The 22733-nt window shown below is 46.0% G+C and overlaps 1 long non-coding RNA gene across 1 annotated transcript; it reads right to left on the bottom strand.

The window, feature by feature from the left end:
• Positions 1-516: 516 nt before the first annotated feature.
• Positions 517-21634, bottom strand: LOC132817423 (uncharacterized). Its single transcript, XR_009644877.1, has 3 exons — positions 21570-21634; positions 9184-9260; positions 517-585 (listed from the first exon to the last, which is right to left on the bottom strand). It is a non-coding gene; the product is annotated as an uncharacterized LOC132817423 (long non-coding RNA).
• Between the last annotated feature and the right edge of the window lie 1099 nt (positions 21635-22733).

Here is a 22733-nt window from a genome sequence, read left to right as displayed (position 1 = left end):
GTTTGGATGGAACTGGGCCAGGGACAGGCAGATTGGTTAGATCAAAGATTCTGTTCCATGATGTATGAGTCTATGACTCAAGAAGATGCCATGAGTTTTAGTGTAAATGTTTAAAAATGGTAAGTTGCATCTGATTGAAGTCACAAGACATTTGTCCAAAGATTGTCCCTTTTCAACTCAAAAACTCCAGGAAGCCCCGACTGAATAACAGTCTGGGTGTTCATGAAGCATGGGAACTGCAGTAGTTGTAGAAGACAGCTCATTGACACCTTGATCATGGCAATTAGTGATGGACCACAAATATTGTCATGAAATTCTTTTCTTTTAAGAGAATATAGTGAAAAATATTCTAATTATTATCAAGTAGAGGGCACATGGCCTGATTAGGCAGAATTTTTGCAAGGTAACGTACTGACTTATGTTGCTTTGACTCAGTCAGTTGCTATGTTTATCACTTACCCTTGGTCGAGGCAGAAAACGATCAGTGATGGTGAACTCCTGGACAGAATGCTTAACTCCACAGTTAGTGGACACTCGAGAGAAATCTTCAGTTCTGTATACAACATGTCGGCCACTTTCATCGCCCTCAAGAGGTTCAAGAATATAGGTTCGATTATTGAAAAAGATCAGAGCACTGGAAGAGAGAGAGATACACACAGAGACAGAGACAGAGACAGAAAACACTCAACAATCATTTAATTAACAACAACCCTGTACTTACAGATTATATACCTCATACCCTGCTCAACACATAACGCCCTAGAAAGAAACACAAACTGAGTGTTCTACACCATGCCGAATAAACACACCCCAGTACAGTTACACAGTGAGTGACCCTTACCCTGCTGAATAATCACATCCCAGTACAGTTACACAGTGAGTGACCTATCACCTGCTGTATAAACACATCCCAGTACAGTTACACAGTGAGTGACCCTCACCCTGCTGTAGAAACACATCACAGTACAGAGACAAAGTGAGTGACCCTCACACTGCTGTTTAGAGACCCCCCAGTACAGTTACACAGTGAGAGACCCTTACCCTGTTGTATAAACACATCCCAGTACAGTTAGAACATAGAAAGAAACATAGAAAATATACAGCGCAGTACAGGCCCTTCGGCCCTCGATGTTGCGCCGATCCAAGCCTACCTAACCTACACTAGCCCAATAACCTCCATATGCTTATCCAATGCCCGCTTAAATGACCATAAAGAGGGAGAGTCCATCACTGCTACTGGCAGGGCATTCCATGAATTCACAACCCGCTGAGTAAAGAATCTACCCCTAACATCTGTCCTATACCTACCACCCCTTAATTTAAAGCTGTGTCCCCTAGTAACAGATGACTCCATTAACAGAAAAAGGATCTCACTGTCTACCCTATCTAAACCCCTAATCATCTTGTACATCTCTATCAAATCTCCCCTAAACCTTCTTTTCTCCAATAAGAACAGCCCCAAGTGCCTCAGCCTTTCCTCATATGATCTTCCTACCATGCCAGGCAACATCCTGGTAAACCTCCTCTGCACCCGTTCCAGTGCCTCCACATCCTTCCTATAGTATGGCGACCAAAACTGCACACAATACTCCAGATGAGGCCGCACCAGAGTCTTATACAACTGCAACATGACCTCAGGACTCTGGAACTCAATTCCTCTACCAATAAAGCCCAGTACACCATATGCCTTCTTCACAGCACTATTTACCTGGGTGGCAACTTTCAGAGATCTGTGTACATGGACACCAAGATCCCCCTGCTCATCCACACTACCAAGTAGCCTACCATTAGCCCAGTAATCCATCTTCTTGTAACTCCTACCAAAGTGAATGACTTCACACTTAGCTACATTGAACTCATTTGCCACCTTTCTGCCCAGCTCTGCAACTTATCTATATCCCGCTGTAACCTGCCACATCCTTCTTCGCTGTCCACAACTCCACCGACTTTCGTGTCATCCGCAAACTTGCTCACCCAGCTTTCAAGCCCTTCCTCGAGATCATTTATAAAGATGACAAACAGCAATGGTCCCAAAACAGATCCTTATGGAACACCGCTAGTAACTGCATTCCAAGATGAACCTATTCCATCAACTACTACCCTCTGTCTTCTTCCAGCCAGCCAATTCCTAATTCAAACCTCTAACGCACCCTCAATGCCATACCTCCGTAGTTTTTGCATTAGCCTACCAAGGGGTACTTTATCGAACGCCTTGCTAAAATCCATATACACCACATCTACTGCTTTACCCTCGTCCACCTCCTTAGTCACCTTCTCAAAGAACTCAATAAGGTTTGTGAGGCACGACCTGCCCTTCACAAAACCATGCTGACTATCCTTGATCACATTATTCCTATCCAGATGTTCATAAATCCTATCCCTTACAATTCTCTCTAAGACTTTGCCCACAACAGAAGTGAGACTCACTGGCCTATAGTTACTCGGGCTATCCCTACTCCCCTTCTTGAACAAGGGAACCACATTCGCTATCCTCCAGTCTTCTGGCACTATTCCCGTAGACAATGACGACATAAAAATCAAGGCCAATGGCTCCGCTATCTCCTCCCTAGCTTCCCAGAGGATCCTAGGATAAATGCCATCAGGCCCAGGGGACTTATCTATTTTCATCCTTTCCAGTATTCCCCAGACCTCTTCCCTACATACCTCAAGGCCATCCATTCTAATCACTTGTGACTCAATATTCACATCAGCAATAGTGTCCCGTTCCTGAGTGAATACTGACGAAAAGTATTGATTCAGTGTCTCTCCAATCTCTTCAGCCTCCACGCACAACTTCCCACTACTATCCTTGACTGGACCGAGACCTACCCTAGTCATCCTTTTATTCCTGACATACCTATAGAAAGCCTTTGGGTTTTCCCTAATCCTACCAACTAAGGACTTTTCATGTCCCCTTCTCGCTGCTCTTAGCTTGCTCTTTAGATCCTTCCTGGCTACCTTATAACTCTCAATCGCCCCAACTGAACCTTCACGCCTCATCTTTACATAGGCCGCCCTCTTCCCTTTCACAAGGGATTCCAATTCCTTATTAAACCACGGCTCCCTCACAAGACCCTTTACTCCCTGCCTGACTGGTACATACTTATCAAGGACACCCAATAGCTGATCCTTGAACAATCTCCACATATCATTTGTGTTCTTCCCTTGAAGCCTATTTTTCCAAACCACACATCCTAAGTCATGCCTCACCGCATCATAATTTCCCTGCCCCCAGCTATAACTCTTGCCCTGCAGTGCACACTTATTCCTCTCCATCACTAGAGTAAAAGTCACCGAGTTGTGGTCACTGTCCCCGAAGTGCTCACCTACGTCCAAGTCTAACACCTGGCCTGGTTCATTACCCAGAACCAAATCCAATATAGCCTCACCTCTTGTTGGCCTGTCTACATATTGTCAGGAAACCCTCCTGCACACATTGGACAAACACCGACCCATCTAACAAACTCGAGCTATAGCTTTCCCAGTCAATATCTGGGAAGTTAAAGTCCCCCATAACAACCACCCCTGCTACTTTCACTCTTCTCCTGAATCATCCTCGCAATACTTTCCTCTACTTCTCTCGGACTATTGGGAGGCCTGTAGAAAACTCCTAACAGGGTGACCTCACCTTTCCTATTTCTAACCTCAGCCCAAACTACCTCAGATGGCAAGTCTTCCTCCATCGTCCTTTCCACCGCTGTAATACTATCCTTGACAAGCAATGCCACACCACCCCCTCTTTTACCCCCATCTCTGACCCTGCTAAAACATTTAAACCCTGGAACCTGCAACAGCCATTTCTGCCCCTGTTCTACCCACGTCTCTGTAATGGCCACAACATCGAAGTCCCAGGTACCAACCCACGCTGCAAGTTCACCTACCTTATTTCTTATACATCTGGCATTGAAGTATACACACTTCAAGCCACCTTCCTGTTTACAGGCACCCTCCTTCGAGATCGATGCCTTGTTCCTAACCTCCCTACACTCAAGGTCCTGTTCCATAAAGCTACAGTCCAGGTTCCCATGCCCCTGCAGAGTTAGTTTAACCCCTCCCAAAGAGCACTAGCAAACCTCCCCCCAAGGATGCTGGTGCCCCTCAGGTTAAGGTGGAGACCATCCTGTTTATAGAGGTCCCACCTTCCCCAGAAAGAACTCCAGTTGTCCAGAAACCGGAATCCCTCCCTCCTGCACCATCCCTGTAGCCACGCATTTAACTGTTCTCTCTCCCTATTCCTCGACTCTCTATCACGTGGCACGGGTAACAAACCAGAGACAACAACTCTGTTTGTTCTAGCTCTGAGCTTCCAACCTAGCTGCCTGAAAGCCTGCCTGACATCCTCACCCCTCTTCCTACCTATGTCGTTGGTTCCAAAGTGGACCACGATCTGGGGCTGCTCCCCCTCCCCCTTAAGGACCCGGAAAACACCATCAGAGACATCACGTACCCTTGCACCTGGGAGGCAACATATCAATCGTGAGTCTCTGTCGCCCCCACAAAACCGCCTATCTGTGCCCCTCACTACTGAGTCCCCAAGAACTATCGCTCTACTTTTCTCCACTCTTCCCTTCTGAGCAACGGGGCCAGGCTCCTCAACCTGCTGAATAAACACATCCCAGTACAGTTACACAGTGACGGACCCACACCCTGCTGAATAAACACATCCCAGTACAGTTACGCAGTGAGGGACCTTATCCTGCTGAATAAACACATCCCAGTTCAGTTACACATTGTGTGACCCTCACCCTGCTGAATAAACGCACCCCAGTAGATTTAAACAGTGAGTAACCCTCACCCTGCTGAATAAACACATCCCAGTACAGTTACACAGTGAGTGATCCTCATCTTGCTGAATAAACACATCCCTGTACAGTTACACAGTGAGTGAGCCTCACCCTGCTGAATAAACACATCCCAGTACTGTTACAAAGTGAGTGACCCTTACACTGCTGAATAAACACATCCCAGTTCAGTTACACAGTGGGTGACCCACACCCTGCTGAATAAACGTACCCCAGTACAGTTACACAGTGAGTAACCCTCACCCTGCTGTATAAACACATCTCAGTACAGTTACACAGTGAGTGACCCTTACACTGCTGAATAAACACATCCCAGTGCAGTTACATAGTGAGGGACCTTATCCTGCTGAAAAAACACATCCCAGTACAGTTACACATTGGGTGACACTCACCCTGCTGAATAAAAACACCCCAGAAGATTTATACAATGAGTGACCCTCACCCTGTTGAATAAACACATCCCAGTACAGTTACACAGTGAATGACCCTCTCCCTGCTGTATAAACACATCCCAGTACTGTTACAAAGTGAGTGACCCATACCCTGCTGAATAAACACATCATTGTACAGTAACACACTGAGGGACCCTCACCCTGCTGAATAAACACATCCCAGTAGAGTTACACAGTGAGTGACCCTCACCCTGCTGTATAAACACATCCCAGTACAGTTACACAGTGAGTGACCCCCACACTGCTGTTTAGAGACCCCCAGTACAGTTCCGCAGTGAGTGACCCTTAACCTGCTGTGTAAACACATCCCAGTCCAGTTACACAGTGAGTGACCCTTACCCAGTTGTATAAACACGTCCCAGTACAGTTACAAAGTGAGTGACCCTCACCCTGCTGAAAAAACACATCCCAGTACAGTTACACAGTGAATGAACCTCTCCCTGCTGAATAAACACATCCCAGTACATTTACACACTGAGTGACCCTTACCCTGCTGTACAAAACACATCCCAGTACAGTTACAGCGTGAGTGACCCTTACCCTGCTGTATAAACACACCCCAGTACAGATACACAGTGAGTGACCCACACCCTGCTGTATAAACACATCCCAGTACAGTAACACACTGAGTGACCCTCACCCTGCTGAATAAACACATCCCAGTACAGTTACACATTGTGTGACCCTCACCCTGCTGAATAAACACAACCCAGTAGATTTATACAATGAGTGACCCTCACCCTGTTGAATAAACACATCCCAGTACAGATACACAGTGAGTGACCCACACCCTGCTGTATAAACACATCACAGTAGTTACACAGTGAGTGACCCTCACCCTGCTGTATAAACACATCCCAGTACAGTTCTACAGTGAGTAACCCTAACTCTGCTGAATAAACTCATCCCAGTACAGTTACACAGTGAGAGACCCTTACCCTGCTGTGTAAACACATCCCAGTCCAGTTACACAGTGAGTGACCCTGACCCTGTTGTATAAACACATCCCAGTACAGTTACAAAGTGAGTGACCCTCACCCTGCTGTATAAACACATCCCAGTACAGTTACAAAGTGAGTGACCTTCACCCTGCTGTATAAACACATCCCAGTACAGTTACACAGTGAGTGACCCTTACCCTGCTGAATAAACACATCCCAGTACAGATACACAGTGAGTGACCCTTACCCTGTTGTATAAACACATCCCAGTACAGATACACAGTGAGTGACACTTCCCCTGTTGTATAAAAACATCCCAGTACAGTAACACAGTGAGTGACCCTCACCCTGCTGTATAAACACATCCCAGTACAGTTACAAAGTGAGTGACCCTCACCCTGCTGTATAAACACATCCCAGTACAGTAACACAGTGAGTGACCCTCACCCTGCTGTATAAACACAACCCAGTTCAGTTACACAATGAGTGACCCTTACCCTGCTGAATAAACACATCCCAGTACAGTTACACAGTGAGTGACCCTTACCCTGCTGAATAAACACACCCTAGTAGATTTATACAGTGAGTGACCCTCATCCTGTTGAATAAACACATCCCTGTACAGTTACACAGTGAGTTACCCTTACCCTGCTGTATAAACACTTCCCAGTACAGTAACACAGTGAGTGACCCATACCCTGCTGAATAAACACATCCCAGTAGAGTTACAGCGTGAGTGACCCTCACCCTGCTGTATAAACACATCCCAGTACAGATACACAGTGAGTGACCCACACCCTGCTGTATAAACACATCACAGTAGTTACACAGTGAGTGACCCTCACCCTGCTGTATAAACACATCCCAGTACAGTTCTACAGTGAGTAACCCTAACTCTGCTGAATAAACTCATCCCAGTACAGATACACAGTGAGTGACCCTTACCCTGCTGTGCAAACACATCCCAGTCCAGTTACACTGTGAATGAGTACTTTTCTTCAGTATTTACGAACGAGAGGGACCGTTTTGTTGAAGAGGAGAGTGTGAAACGGACTGGTAAGCTAGAAGAGATACTTGTTAGGAAGGAAGATGTGTTGGACATTTTGAACAACTTGAGGATAGACAAGTCCCCCGGGCCTGACGGGATATATCCTAGGATTATGTGGGAAGCAAGAGAGGAAATTGCAGTACCGTTGGCAATGATCTTTTCGTCTTCACTGTCAACGGGGGTGGTACCAGGGGACTGGAGAGTAGCGAATGTTGTGCCCCTGTTCAAAAAAGGGAATAGGGATAACCCCGGGAATTACAGGCCAGTTAGTCTTACTAATGGAAAGTAATGGAAAGGGTACTGAGGGATAGGATTTATGAGTATCTGGAAAGACACTGCTTGATTAGGGACAGCCAGCACAGATTTGTGAAGGGTAGGTCTTGCCTTACAAGTCTTATTGAATTCTTTGAGGAGGTGACCAAGCATGTGGATGAGGGTAGAGCAGTGGATGTAGTGTACATGGATTTTAGTAAGGCGTTTGATAAGGTTCCCCATGGTAGGCTTATGCGAAAAGTCAGGAGGCATGGGATAGAGGGAAATTTGGCCAATTGGATAGAAAACTGGCTAACCGGTCGAAGTCAGAGAGTGGTGGTAGATGGTAAATATTCAGCCTGGAGCCCAGTTACAAGTGGAGTTCCGCAGGGATCAGTTCTGGGTCCTCTGCTGTTTGTAATTTTTATTAATGACTTGGATGAGGGAGTCGAAGGGTGGGTCAGTAAATTTGCAGATGATACGAAGATTGGTGGAGTTGTGGACAGTGAGGAGGGCTGTTGTCTGCTGCAAAGGGACTTAGATATGATGCAGCGATGGGCTGAGGAGTGGAAGATGGAGTTCAACCCTGCCAAATGTGAGGTTGTCCATTTTGGAAGAACAAATAAGAATGCGGAATACAGGGTTAACGGTAGGGTTCTTAGTAAGGTGGAGGAACAGAGGGATCTTGGGGTCTATGTACATAGATCTTTGAAAGTTGCCACTCAGGTGGATAGAGCTTGTAAGAAGGCCTATGGTGTATTAGCGTTCATTAGCAGAGGGATTGAATTCAAAAGTCGTGAAGTGATGTTGCAGCTGTACAGGACTTTGGTTAGGCCACATTTGGAGTACTGTGTGCAGTTCTGGTCGCCTCACTTTAGGAAAGATGTGGAAGCTTTGGAGAGGGTGCAGAGATTTACCAGGATGTTGCCTGGAATGGAGAATAGGTCGTACGAGGATAGGTTGAGAGTTCTCGGCCTTTTCTCGTTGGAACGGCGAAGGATAAGGGGTGACTTGATAGAGGTTTATAAGATGATCAGAGGAATAGATAGAGTAGACAGTCAGAAACTTTTTCCTGGGTACAACAGAGTGTTACAAGGGGACATAAATTTAAGGTGAAGGGTGAAAGGTATGGGGGAGATGTCAGGGGTGGGTTCTTTACCCAGAGAGTGGTGGGGGCATGGAATGCGCTGCCCGTGGGAGTGGTAGAGTCAGAATCATTGGCGACCTTTAAGCGGCAATTGGATAGGTACATGGATGGGTGCTTAATCGAGGATAGATGTTCGGCACAACATCGTGGGCCGAAGGGCCTGTTCTGTGCTGTATTGTTCTATGTTCTATGTTCTAAAGGCTGATTTGGTTCAGCTTCTGGATTAAAGATGCTGGAGGAGCACAGCAGTTCAGGCAGCATCCGGGGAGCAGCAAACCGACGTTTCGGGCAAAAGCCCTTCAGCTGTCTCTCTCTGTGTCTAGGAAGGGTGTGAAGATTGCTTTTAATTCTCTACTTTCTCTCATAAAACAGTTAACATAGTTACACAGTCAGCAACACATTTTTTTTCAGTAGAATAAAAACATTTTATTTCATTGACAAGGTCTCCCCAACTGAATAGGTCACAGATTAAAGCCATTGACTATTTTAGCTTAAGTTTCATGAACCTGAGTAAAGTGCAGAGAAGTATCTGTCAGTTTACCTGAGTCCTGAGCAGGTGCTTGCAGAGACCTGGGATCCAGGATATCTTCGCACAGATCCCTGATAGTAACACTGGTACTGTAAGAAGATGGTCACATCTCAGTATCAATCCCTCCTCATTTCATTGCATCCCAAGAAAACCTCTCAGGAAGTTTTCCATATGTTAAATGCCATTAACATTACAGAACAAATGTAACAAGAACATTGGGTCTCAGAAAGAGGCAACTGGACTAAACATTAACGGATATTGGAATTCAGAACAACAAAAAAAGAAACATCAAGCACCTCATTTTCCACTTAGGGACCCTGCAGGTTTCCAGACTCAATATCAAGCTCAACAACTTTAGGTCTTAAAATCTCCATGTCCTTACCCAACACCCACACGCCAGGATTGGTTAGGATGTCATTAACTCATCAGGCAAAAGTGAGGACTGCAGATGCTGGAAACCAGAGTCTAGATCAGAGTGGTGCTGGAAAAGCGCAGCAGGTCAGGCAGAATCCGAGGAGCAGGAGAATCAATGTTTCGGGCACGAAGGGTTCTTACTTGCTGTGCTTTTCCAGCACCACTCTGATCTAGACTGTTGTTAACTCATTGTTAGCCACTAACAGTCCCCATTAACAGCTATTCATCCTCCGAGCCAGATCATTATCCATTACTTTGTCTGTCTAATTGCTCTTGTCTCCCTTTGAGCTCTATTGCTACCCAGTGTTTACTCCTTCGACCTTCACCCACTCTATGTGCTGCATATAAACCAATATTTTGCCAGCCACCATCAATTCTGAGGAAGGGTCATTCAATCTGAAATGTTAACTCTGATTTTTCTCTCCAGATGCTGCCAGACTTGCTGAGCTTTTCCAGCAATTTCCGTTTTTGTAACTTGCTGCTCTGTAGGCCTGAGTCTAAGGGGCTGACAGCTTGCTCATTCTTGCATCTTCAACATGTGCCATGGTCACTCTCACCGATCCTGTCATGGTCAGATACACCTGCAGCCGGCAGATTGGGGAGGATGAGGTCAGTATGGTTTTCCCTCTTGTTGGTTCCCTCCCCACCTGCCGCAGACCCAGTCTAACAGCGAGGTCCTTTAGGACCCGACCAGCTCGATCAGTAATACTGCTGTCGAGCGCCTCTTGGTGGTGGGACATTGAAATCCCCCACCCAGGGGACATTCTGTGTCCTTGTCACCCTCAGTGCTTCCTCTGAGTGTGTTCAACATGGAGGAGTAATGATTCATCAGCCGAGAGAGGGCGGTATGTGGTAATCAGCAGGGGGTTTCCTTGCTCATGTCTAACCTGAAACCATGAGACTTCATGGGATCCGGAGTCAATGTTGAGGATTCCCAGGGCAACTCCCTCCCGACTGTATCCCACTGTGCTGCCCCCCACCTCTGCTGGGAATGTCCTGCCAGTGGGACAGGGCATGTCCAGGGATGGTGATAGTGGGGTCTGGGACACTGTCTGTGAGGTATGATTTTGTTAATGTGACTATGACAGGATGTTGAAGAATTTGAAACAGCATTAAAGCAATACAGAGTTTAATACATTGACAGCAAAAAAAAATTTCAACAGTGTCTTGCAACTCTCTTGTCATACAATCTTACAGCACAGAAACAGACTTCTCAGTCCAACCAGTCTATGCTGAACAATATCCCAAAATAGAATGGTCCCACCTGCCTGCTCCTGGGCAATAATATTCATGTATTTATCCAAATATCTTTTAAATAGAGTCATAGCCATAGAGATGTACAGCATGGAAACAGACCCTTCGGTCCAACCCGTCCATGCCGACCAGATATCCCAACCCAATCTAGTCCCACCTGCCAGCACCCGGCCCATATCCCTCCAAACCCTTCCTATTCATATACCCATCCAGATGCCTCTTAAATGTTGTAATTGTACCAGCCTCCACCACATCCTCTGGCAGCTCATTCCATACACGTACCACTCTCTGTGTGAAAAAGTTGCCTCTTACTTCTCTTTTATATCTTTCCCCTCTCACCCTAAACCTATGCCCTCTAGTTCTGGACTCTCCCACCGCAGGGAAAAGACTTTGTCTATTTATCCTATTCATGCCTCTCGTAATTTTGTAAACCTTTATAAGTCACCCCTCAGACTCCGACGCTCCAGGGAAAACAGCCCCAGCCTGCACAGCCTCTCCCTGTAGCTCAAATCCTCCAACCCTGGCAAAATCCTTGTAAATCGTTTCTGAACCCTTTCAAGTTTCACAACATCTTTCCGATAGGAAGGAGACCAGAATTGCACACAATATTCCAACAGTGGCCTAACCAATGTCCTGTACAGCCACAACATGACCTCCCAACTCCTGTACTCAATACTCTGACCAATAGAGGAAAGCATACCAAACACCTCCTTCACTATCCTAACTACCTGCGACTCCACTTTCAAGGAGCTATGAACCTGCAATCCAAGGTCGCTTTGTTCAGCAACACTCCCTAGGTCCTTACCATTAAGTGTATAAGTCCTGCTAAGATTTGCTTTCCCAAAATGCAGCACCTCGCATTTATCTGAATTAAACTCCATCTGCCACTTCTCAGCCCATTGGCTCATCTGGTCAAGATCCTGTTGTAATCTGAGGTAACCCTCTTCGCTGTCCACTACCCCTCCAATTTTGGATGGATGTTGGATAGATGTTGCCAGGGTTGGAGGATTTCAGCTATACGGACAGGCTGAACCGGCTGGGGCTGTTTTCCCTGGTGCGTCGGAGGCTCAGGGGTGACGTTATAGAGGTTTATAAAATTATAAGGGGCATGGATCGGATAAAAAGACAAAGTCTCTTCCCTGGGGTGGGGGAGTCCAGAACTAGAGGGCATAGGTTTTGGGTGAGAGGGGAAAGATAAAAAAAGGGATCTAAGGGGCATTTTTTCACACAGAGGGTGGTACGGGTATGGAATGAGCTGCCAGAGGATGTGGTGGAGGCTGGTACAATTGAAACATTTAAGAAGCATTTGGATGGGTATATGAATAGAACATAGAACATAGAAAAATACAGCGCAGTTCAGGCCCTTCGGCCCTCGATGTAGCGCCGACCAAAGTCTACCTAACCTACACTAGCCCAATAACCTCCATATGCTTATCCAATGCCCGCTTAAATGACCATAAAGAGGGAGAGTCCACCACTGCTACTGGCAGGGCATTCCATGAACTCACAACCCGCTGAGTAAAGAATCTACCCCTAACATCTGTCCTATACCAACCTCCCCTTAATTTAAAGCTGTATCCCCTAGTAACAGATGACTCCATTAGCGGAAAAAGGTTCTCACTGTCAACCTATCTAAACCCCTAATCATCTTGTACACCTCTATCAAATCTCCCCTAAACCTTCTTTTCTCCAATGAGAACAGCCCCAAGTGCCTCAGCCTTTCCTCATACGATCTTCCTACCATGCCAGGCAACATCCTGGTAAACCTCCTCTGCACCCGTTCCAATGCCTCCACATCCTTCCTACAGAATGGCAACCAAAACTGCACACAATACTCCAGATGAGGCCGCACCAGAGTCTTATACAACTGCAACATGAATAGGAAGGGTTTGGAGGGATATGGGCCGGGTGCTGGCAGGTGGGACTAGATTGGGTTGGGATATCTGGTCGGCATGGACGGGTTGGACTGAAGGGTCTGTTTCATAGAACATAGAACATAGAAGGATACAGCGCAGTACAGGCCCTTCGGCCCTCGATGTTGCGCCGACCGAATCCTACCTAGCCTATACTAGCCCAATAACTTCCAAATGCCTATCCAATGCCCGCTTAAATGACCATAAAGAAGGAGAGTTCACCACTGATACGGGCAGGGCATTCCATGAACTCACAACCCGCTGTGTGAAGAATCTACCCCTAACATCTGTCCTATACCTACCACCCCTTAATTTAAAGCTATGTCCCCTAGTAACACCTGACTCCATTAGCGGTAAAAGGTTCTTAGTATCTACCCTATCTAAACCCCTAATCATCTTATACACTTCTATCAGATCTCCCCTAAACCTTCTCTTCTCCAATGAGAACAGCCCCAAGTGCCTCAGCCTTTCCTCATAAGATTTTCCTACCATTCCAGGCAACATCCTGGTAAACCTCCTCTGCACTCGTTCTAAAGCTTCCACATCCTTCCTATAGTATGGTGACCAAAACTGCACACAATACTCCAGATGAGGCCGCACCAGAGTCTTATACAACTGCAACATCTTGCTGTACATCTCTATGACTCTATGACTCTCAGCCCAGCTCTGCAGCTCACCTATGTCCCTCTGTATTTTGTACAATAGCCTATCATGGGGACCCTTATCGAACACCTCACTGAAATCCATATACACCACATCAACCACTACATCCTCATTTAGTCTCCTTCTTATTGAAGAACTCAGTAAAGTTTGAGAGGCACGACCTACTCTTCACAAAACCATGTTGACTATCCCACATCAACTTATTTCTCTCTCTCGATGATTATAAATCCTATCTCTTACAACCTTACTTTAACCACAACTGAAGTGAGGCTCACTGGTCTATAATTACCAGGTTGTCTCTACTCCCCTTCTTAAACAAGTAACAGCATTTGCTGTTCTCCAGTCTTCTGGCACTACTCCTGTAGACAGACAATGACAACATAAAGATCAAAGTCAAAGGCTTCCCAGAGAATCCTGGGATAAATTCCATCCAGTCCAGGGGACTTAGTATATTCACACTTTCCAGAATTGCTAACAGCTCCTCCTTGTGAACCTCAATCCCGTGTAGCCTAGTAGCCTGCATCTCAGTATTCTCCTCGACAACACTGTCTTTTTCCAGTGGGAATACTGATGAAAAATATTCCCATATCTCCTCGGAATCCACGCACAACTTCCCACAACTGACATCGATTGGTTAGAACATAGTAAATTAAAGCACAGAACAGGCGCTTCGGAGAATGATATTGTGTTGAGGATTATTCCTATCTAAAATAAAATAACCTAATTTACGCACCCCACAACTCACTGCTCTCCATGTGCATGTCCAGCAGTCACTTAAATGTCCCCAATGATTCTGCTTCCACCACCACAGCTAGCAGTATATTCCATGCATTCACAACTCTCTGCGTAAAGAACCTATCACTAATGTCCCCTCTATACCTTTCTCCTAATATCTTCAAACTATGATCCCTCGTGCCAGTCAATCCCGCCCTGGGGAAAAGTCTCTAGCTGTTGACTCTATTTATTCCTCTCATTATCATGTATACAATCAGGTCTCCTCTCTTCCTCCTACTCTCCAGAGAGAAAAGTCTGAGCTTAGTCAACCTCCCTTCATAAGGCAAGCCCTCCAGTCCAGGCAGCATCCTGGTAAACCTCCTTTGTACCCTCTCCAAAGCCTCTGTATCTTTCCTTTAGTAGGGCAACCAGAACTGGACACAATATTCCAAGTGTGGTCTCACCAGGGACTTGTAGAGCTGCAGCAAAACCTCGCGGCTCTTAAACTCAATCCCCCTGTCAATGAAAACCAAAACACCATATACTTTCTTAATAACCCTATTCACTTGGGGGATAGCTTTCAGGGATCTATGTACTTGCACACCCAGATCCCTCTGTTCCTCCACACTGCCAAGAATCCTGTCTTTAATCTTGTATTCAGCATTCGGGTTCAACCTTCCAAAATGCATCACTTCGCATTTATCCAGGTTGAACTCCATCTGCCATTTCTCAGCCCAGCTCTGCATCCTGTCTATGTTGTGCTGCAGCCTGCAGTAGCCCTCTATACTATTGACAACACCTCCAACCTTTGTGTCATCTGCAAATTTACTAACACACCCCTCAACCTCCTCATCCAAGTCATTTATAAAAATTACAAAGAGCAGAGGCCCCAAGAACCGAGCCCTGCGGGACCCCACTCAACACTGACCTCCAGATAGAATACTTTCCATCTACAACCATTCTCTGCCTTCTGTCAGCCAGCCAATTCTGAATCCAGATAGCCAAATCTCCCTGTATCCCATACTTCCTGACTTTATGAATGAGGCAACCATAGGGAAGCTATCAAATGCTTTGCTGAGGTCCATATATACCACATCCGCTGCTCGACCTTCACTGACCTGCCTCGTCACCTCCTCAAAGAACTCATTAAGGCCTGTGAGGAATGACCTGCCCCTCACAAAGCCATGCTGACTGCCTTTAATCGCACTATGCTTTTCCAAATAGTCATAAATCCTATCTCTCAGACTTCTTTCCAAACCCTTGCTGACTACTGATGTGAGACTGACTGGTCTGTAATTGTCAGGGATTTCTCTATTACCCTTCTTGAAAAAAGAAACACCATTCGCCTCCCTCCATCCTCCGGTACGTCCCCCGTGGAGAGTGAGGAAGCATATATCCTCACCAGTGACTTAGCAACCTACTTTCTCAAGTCTCGGAGCAGCCGAGGACAAATGTGATCTGGTCCCAGGGACATATCAATCTTAATTTTTGCCAAAATTTCTAGCACATCAACTTCTTCAATCTTGATCTGGTCAAGACTGTACTCCAGCACCTCTAAGTTTTCATTTACAAGTTTCCTTTCCTTGGTGAAAAGGGAAGCAAAAAACTCATTTAGGGCTTCCCCTATCTGCTCAGATTTCACACACAATTCCCTCCGCTATCCCTGATCGGCCGACCTTCTCCCTGATCATTCTCTTATTCCTCACAGAGGAGTAAAATGCCTTTGGGTTCTCCCTAATCCTACTTGCCAAGCCTCTCTTACACCTTCTTACCTGTCTCAGAGGGACAAATTCGTGCATCACTCACAACGACTGCTCCTTAAATAGTCTCCACATGTCTGCTGTGCCCTTTCTGTGGAACAATTGCTCCCAGTCTGTACTTCCCAACTCCTGTCTGATAGCGTCATAATTTCCTTTTCCCCAATTAAATATCTTCCCTCGGTAACTGCTCCTTTTCCTCTCCAAGGCGATGGTAAATGTGAGGCAGTTGTGATCACTGTCACCAAAGTGCTCTCCCACCGTGAGATCTGACACCTGTCCTGGCTCGTTGCCGAGCACCAAATCCAAAATGGCCTCTCCCCTCGTCGGCCTGTCTACATACTGAGTAAGGAAACCCTCCTGAATACACCTGACAAAAACGGCTCCATCCAAACCATCTGCACTAAGGAGTCATGATTTGGAGATGCTGATGTTGGACTGGGCTGTACAAAGTTAAAAATCACACAACACCAAGCTATAGACCAACAGGTTTAATTGGAAGCACACTAGCTTTCAGAGCGTCGCTCCTTCATCAGGTGATTGTGGAGGACACAATTGTAAGACATAGAATTTATAGTAAAAGTTTACAGTGTGATGTATCTGGAATTATACATTGAAAAACACTTTGATTGCTTGTTGAGTCTTCAATGAAAGCTAGTGCTTCCAATTAAACCTGTTGGACTATAACTGAGTGTTGTCTGATTTTAAACTTTGCACTAAGGAGGTTCTAGTCGATATTGGGAAAGTTGAAGTCACCCGTAACAACAACCCTGCTGCATCTACATTTTTCCAGAATCTGCCCGTCATTGAGATCTCCAATCTCTCTACTGCTATTAGGTGGTCTGTAGTAAACCCCCATTGCAGTGGCTGTTCCCAACTTCCACCCATCCTGACTGAGTAGACAAACCTTCCTCACCAACCTTCGTTTCTGTAGCTGTGATGCACTCTCTGATAAGCAATGCTACACCCCCTCCTCTTGTTCCACCCTCCCTGTTCTTTTTAACCGTTCTAAACCCTGGAACATCTAGCAACCATTCCTGCCCCAGTGAAACCCATGTCTCCGTTATGGCCACAACATCGTAGCCATAAGTATTGATCCATGCTCTGAGTTTGTCACTCTTATTTCTGAAACTTTAACTGATCCCTTTGTTTCATTGTGTGAGAAACCTTCCTGATAGATTCACCGTACCCTGTCACTGACCCATCTGCAACTGACCCCCCGACCCCCTCTCAGACATGTGGCTCTGATTCCCACCCCCTGCCAAACTAGTTTAAAACCCTCCCGAACCACATGAGCACATCTCCCACCCAGGACATCTGTGCCCCTCCAGTTCAGGGGCAACCTGTCCTTCATGTACAGGTCCCACCTTCCCCAGAAGGTATCCCAATGGTCTATGTATCTGAAGCCCTCCCTCCTGCACCAGCCTTGCAGCCACGTGTTAAGCTGCATTCGCTGACTGTTCCTCATCTCACTATCTCGTGGCACCGACAGCAAACCCGAGATCACTACTCTACTCGTCCTGCTCTTCAGCTTCCTACCTAACTCTCTGTAGTCACTTTTCAGATCCTCAATCCCTTTCCTGGCTAGATGGCTCTAATCTTTCTCTCGTCATTCCTTTATCCCTGATATACCTACAGAAAGCTTTAGCATTTTCCATGATCCTATCCGCCAACAACATCTCACGTTGCCTCCTGGCTCTTCTTAGCTCTCTCTTTAAGTCTTTTCTGTCGAACTTGTAAATCTCAAGAGCTCTAACTGAGCCTTTATATCTCATCCTAACATAAGCCTCCTTCTTCCTCTTAACAAGAGATTCAACTTCGAGTCAAAGAGTCATAGAGATGTACAGCACGGAAACAGACTCTCCCATCCACCCTGTCCAACCCATCCATGCTGACCAGATGTCCTAACCTAACCTGGTCCCAATGACCAGTATCCAGTCCATATCCCTCCAAACCCTCCCTATTCATGGATGTAAGTTTGCTCACTGAGCTGGAAGGCTCATTTTCAGACGTTTTGTCACCATAGTGGATAACCCGTTCAGTGAAGCTCCAGACAAAGCACTGCTGGTGTTTTCTGCTTTCTATTTCTATGTGTAGGTTTCCTTGGGTTTGGCGATGTCATTTCCTGTGGTGACATCATTTCCTATGGCGATGTCATTTCCTGTTCTTTTACTCATGGGGTGGTAACATAGAACATAGAACATTACAGCGCAGTACAGGCCCTTCGGCCCTCGATGTTGCGCCAACCTGTCACGCCAATCTGAAGCCCATCCCACCTACACTATTCCATGTACATCCATATGCTTGTCCAATGACAACTTAAATGCACTTAAACTTGGCGAATCTACTACCATTGCAGGCAAAGCATTCCCTACCCTTACTACTCTCTGAGTAAAGAAACTACCTCTGATATCTGTCCTATATCTATCACCCCTCAATTTAAAGCTATGCCCTCTCATGCTCACCATCCCCATACTTGGAAAAAGGCTCTCACTGTCCACCCTATCTAACCCTCTGATTATCTTGTATGTCTCTATTAAGTCACCTCTCACCCTCCTTCTCTCTAACAAGAACAGCCTCAAGTCCCTCAGCCTTTCCTCGTAAGACCTTTCCTCCATACCAGGCAACATCCGAGTAAATCTCCTCTGCACCCTTTCCAAAGCTTCCACATCCTTCCTATAATGCAGTGACCAGAACTGTACACAATACTACAAGTGGGACCATACCAGAGTTTTATACAGCTGCAGCATAACCTCATGGTTCCGGAACTTCGATCCCTCTATTAATAAAAGCTAAAACACTGTATACCTTCTTAACAACCCTGTCAACCTGGGTGGCAACTTTCAGGGAGCTGTGTACCTGGACACCGAGATCTTCTGCTCATCTGCACTCTCAAGAATCCTACCATTAGCCCAGTACTTTGAATTCCGGTTACTCCATCCAAAGTGTACCACCTCACACTTGCCCACATTAAACTCCATTTGCCACCTCCCAGCCCAGCTCTGCAGCTTATCTATGTCTCTCTGTAACCTACAACATCCTTCGTCACTATCCACAACTCCACCGACCTTAGTGTCGTCTGCGAATATACTAACCCCCCCTTCTACGCCCTCATCCAGGTCGTTTATAAAAATGACAAACAGCAGTGGACCCAACACTGACCCTTGCGGTACACCACTGGTAACTGGATTCCAGGATGAACATTTCCCATCAACCACCACCCTCTGTCTTCTTTCAGCAAGCCAATTACTGATCCAAACTGCTACATCTCCCACAATCCCATTCCTCTGCATTTTGTACAATAGCCCACTGTGGGGAACCTTATCAAATGCCTTACTGAAATCTTATAAACACCATCAACCAGTTTACTCTCATCCACCTGTTTGTTCACTTCGTCAAAAAAAAAGATTCATTAGGCACGACCTACCCTTCACAAAGCCGTGCTGACTATCCCTAATCAAATTATTCTTTTCTAGATGATTATAAATCCTATCTCTTATAACCTTTTCCAACACTTCACCAACAACTGAAGTAAGGCTCACTGGTCTGTAATTACCAGGATTGTCTCTCCTCCTCTTTTTGAACAAGGGAGTCACATTTGACATTCTCCAGTCCTCAGGCACTATTCCTGTAGATAATGGTGATTTGTGGGCGGCACGGTGGCACAGTGGTTAGCACTGCTGCCTCACAGTGCCAGAGATCCGGGTTCAATTCCCGCCTCAGGCAACTGACTGTGTGGAGTTTGCACGTTCTCCCCGTGTCTGCGTGGGTTTCCTCCGGGTGCTCCGGTTTCCTCCCACAGTCCAAAGATGTGTGGGTCAGGTGAATTGGCCATGCTAAATTGCCTATAGTGTTAGGTAAGGGGTAAATGTAGGGGTATGGGTGGGTTGTGCTTCAGCGGGTCGGTGTGGACTTGTTGGGCCGAAGGGCCTGTTTCTATACTGTAAGTAATCTAATCTAAGAAAATCAATGCCAAAGGCTTGGCAATCTCTTCCCTTGCTTCCCAGAGGATCCTAGGATAAATCCCATCAGGCCCAGGGGACTTGTCTATTTTCACACTCTGCAGTATTTCTAATACCTCTTCCTTGTGAATCTCAATCTCTTCTAGTCTAGATGTAAGTATCTCTGTATCTTCCTCACCAACATTTTCATTTTCTATAGTGAACACTGTCGAAATGTATTTATTTAGTGCTTCCCCTATCTCCTCTGAGTCCACTATTCCCACTTCCCACTATTATCCTTGATTGGCCCTAATTTAACTCTCATCATTCTTTTATTCTGACATACCTATAGAAAGCCTTAGGGTTTACCCTGATCCTATCCGCCAACAACATCTCATGTCCCCTCCTGGCTCTTCTGAGCTCTCTTTTTAGGTCTTTCCTGACTTCCTTGTAACCCTCAAGTGCCCTAACTGAGTTTTCACATTTTGTCCTAACATAAGCCTCCTGCTTCTTCTTGACCAGGGATTCCACTTCCTTCGTAAACCACGGCTCCCGCGCTCTATATCTTCCTCCCTGCCTGACAGGTACCGGTTTCCCATTTCAGTGAATGGGATCTAAGTCAATATATTTGTTGATAGAGTTCCAGTTGAAATGCCATGCTCCTAGGAATTTTTGTGCGTGTCTCAGGCTTGTCCTAGGATGGATGTGTTGTCCCAGTCGAAGTGGTGTCCTTCCTCATCCGTATGTAAGGATACTAGTGAGAGAGGGACATGTTGTTTTGTGGTTATCTATCCTGGAACTCTATCAACAAATACATTGACTTGGATCTCGTTTCCCACCCAGCAGAATTTTATTCCTGGTTTTCACTGAATTGCAAATTCCACTTTCCATGATGGCCAAATTTGAACTCATGTCCCTGGGACAATACCGGAGTCTCGACATTAATAGTCTAACAATAACATGGTTAGGCCATCACCTTCCTGTAAGTACCAGTGGGTAGAAAGCTTTTTAAATCAATAACTACCCACCCTTCCACAGATTAATCTGTTACGTGTTGAGGACTCCAGGACTCAACTTATTGGAGTTTAGAAGGATGAGAGGGGAGGAATCTGATTCAATCTTACAGAATACTGAGTAACCTGGTCACAGAGGACATTGGGAAGGGGCTTCCTTTGGCAGGAGAAACGAGGAGCTGAGGGAACAGCCTTACAGTAAAGGGAAGACCCTCTAAAACTGAGATATGGAGAAATGTCTTTAGCCAGAGAGTGATGGACCTGTGGAATTGATTGTCACAGAAGGCTGTGGAGCCCAGGTCATTGAGTATATTGAAAACAGAAATTGACAAGTTCTTCATTACCAAGGAGATCATGGGTTACTGGGAGAAAGCAGGAAAATGAGGTTGGTAAAACCTATCAGCCATGATTGAATGGTAGAGCAGATTCGATGGGCCGAATAGCCTAATTTCTGTTTCTCTGTCTTATGGTCTTATGCTGGCCAAATCCCTCTTGTAGACATCCCCATGCTCCAGCCCATCTTTCGAGCTTCCCCCACACTGTCTGAACCAGCAGCTGTATAAACAGCACTGACAAGGACAGTCAGGTCACTTACTTTTCAAAAGTACAGGAATTCTTTCCACATTCATTGGTTTTCTATTTCAGTTCGCAGTCAAAAATCCAGCAAAGTAAAAAGGCACATTCTTCAGGCCACATTCAATCAAATTCCATCTCCAAGAGATTGCTTACCAGATCAGTGCCTTTCTCTGTCACCACAGTCTCATTTGATAGATGGTATGATATCTGGAAGTCTTTGGTTGTGAGGTATCTGGGGAGAAAGAGCCTGATTGAATAGAGTTCCTCAGTACTGGTCTGTCCATAAAAGATACACTGCGGCTGAGATGCTGACCATTAAACTGTCACAAAGGCCAAAAGACAAATGCAGCAAAGGATGTCCTTCCCTTAAGGATATGAACGAACCAGATAGCTTTACAATAATTAATGATAGTTCCATGCCACCATTAGTAAATTACATTAAGGTAGACAAGTCCCCAGGGCCAGATGGGATCTATCCAAGTTATTTGTGAGAAATAGCTGGGGCATGACCAGATATCTTCAGAACCCCTTTGCCCACAGGTGAGGTCTCAGAGGATGAGAGATTAGCCAATGTTGTTCTCCTGTTTAAGAAAGGAAGCAGGGATATAGGCCGATGAGCGTAACATCTGTGGTGGGGAAGCTCTGAGAAAAGGGACTGAGGGATAAGAAGATGGATTAAGTCAGTGACAAGCAGCGTGGGAAAGGTCATGTCTCACCCACTTGTTTAAATTTTTTGAAGAGGTGACAAAGATAATTGATGAGGGAAACTAAAATCTCATGGCATTCATGTTAGGCTGGCTAGATGTATACAAAACTGACTTGGTCATAGAAGACAGAGGGTTGAGATGGAAGGGTGTCATAGAGTCATGGAGTCCTACAGCACAGGGACAGGCCCTTTGGCCCAAACTGGTCCATGCCGACCAAAATGTCCATCCACGCTAACCCCATTTCCCTGGACTTGGCCCACATCCTTCGATGGAGGAAGTGAGGACTGTAGATGCTGGAGATCAGAGTCGAGAGAGTGTTGCTGGAAAAGCACAGCAGGTCAGGTAGCATCCGAGGAGCAGGAGAATCGACTAAAGCCCTTGATCAGGAATGAGGCTGGTGGGCCGAGTGGTCTGAGAGATAAATGAGAGGGGGATGGGGTTGGGGGAAAGGTAGCTGGGAAAGAGATAGGTGGATGGAGGTAAGGGAGAAGGTGATAAGACAGAGAGGAGGGTGGAGCACAGAAATGGGAAAGGTGATGGATAGGTCAGGAGCCAGTGCCAAGCTGGAGGCTTGGGACTGGAATAATGTGGGGAAGAGGAAATGAGGAAA

Source organism: Hemiscyllium ocellatum, chromosome 1 (assembly GCF_020745735.1).
Source record: "Hemiscyllium ocellatum isolate sHemOce1 chromosome 1, sHemOce1.pat.X.cur, whole genome shotgun sequence".
In the NCBI taxonomy this organism is placed as follows: Eukaryota; Metazoa; Chordata; class Chondrichthyes; order Orectolobiformes; family Hemiscylliidae; genus Hemiscyllium; species Hemiscyllium ocellatum.
The sequence above is the reverse complement of the archived record's forward strand: the minus strand, read 5'-3'. Positions and strand labels throughout refer to the sequence as shown.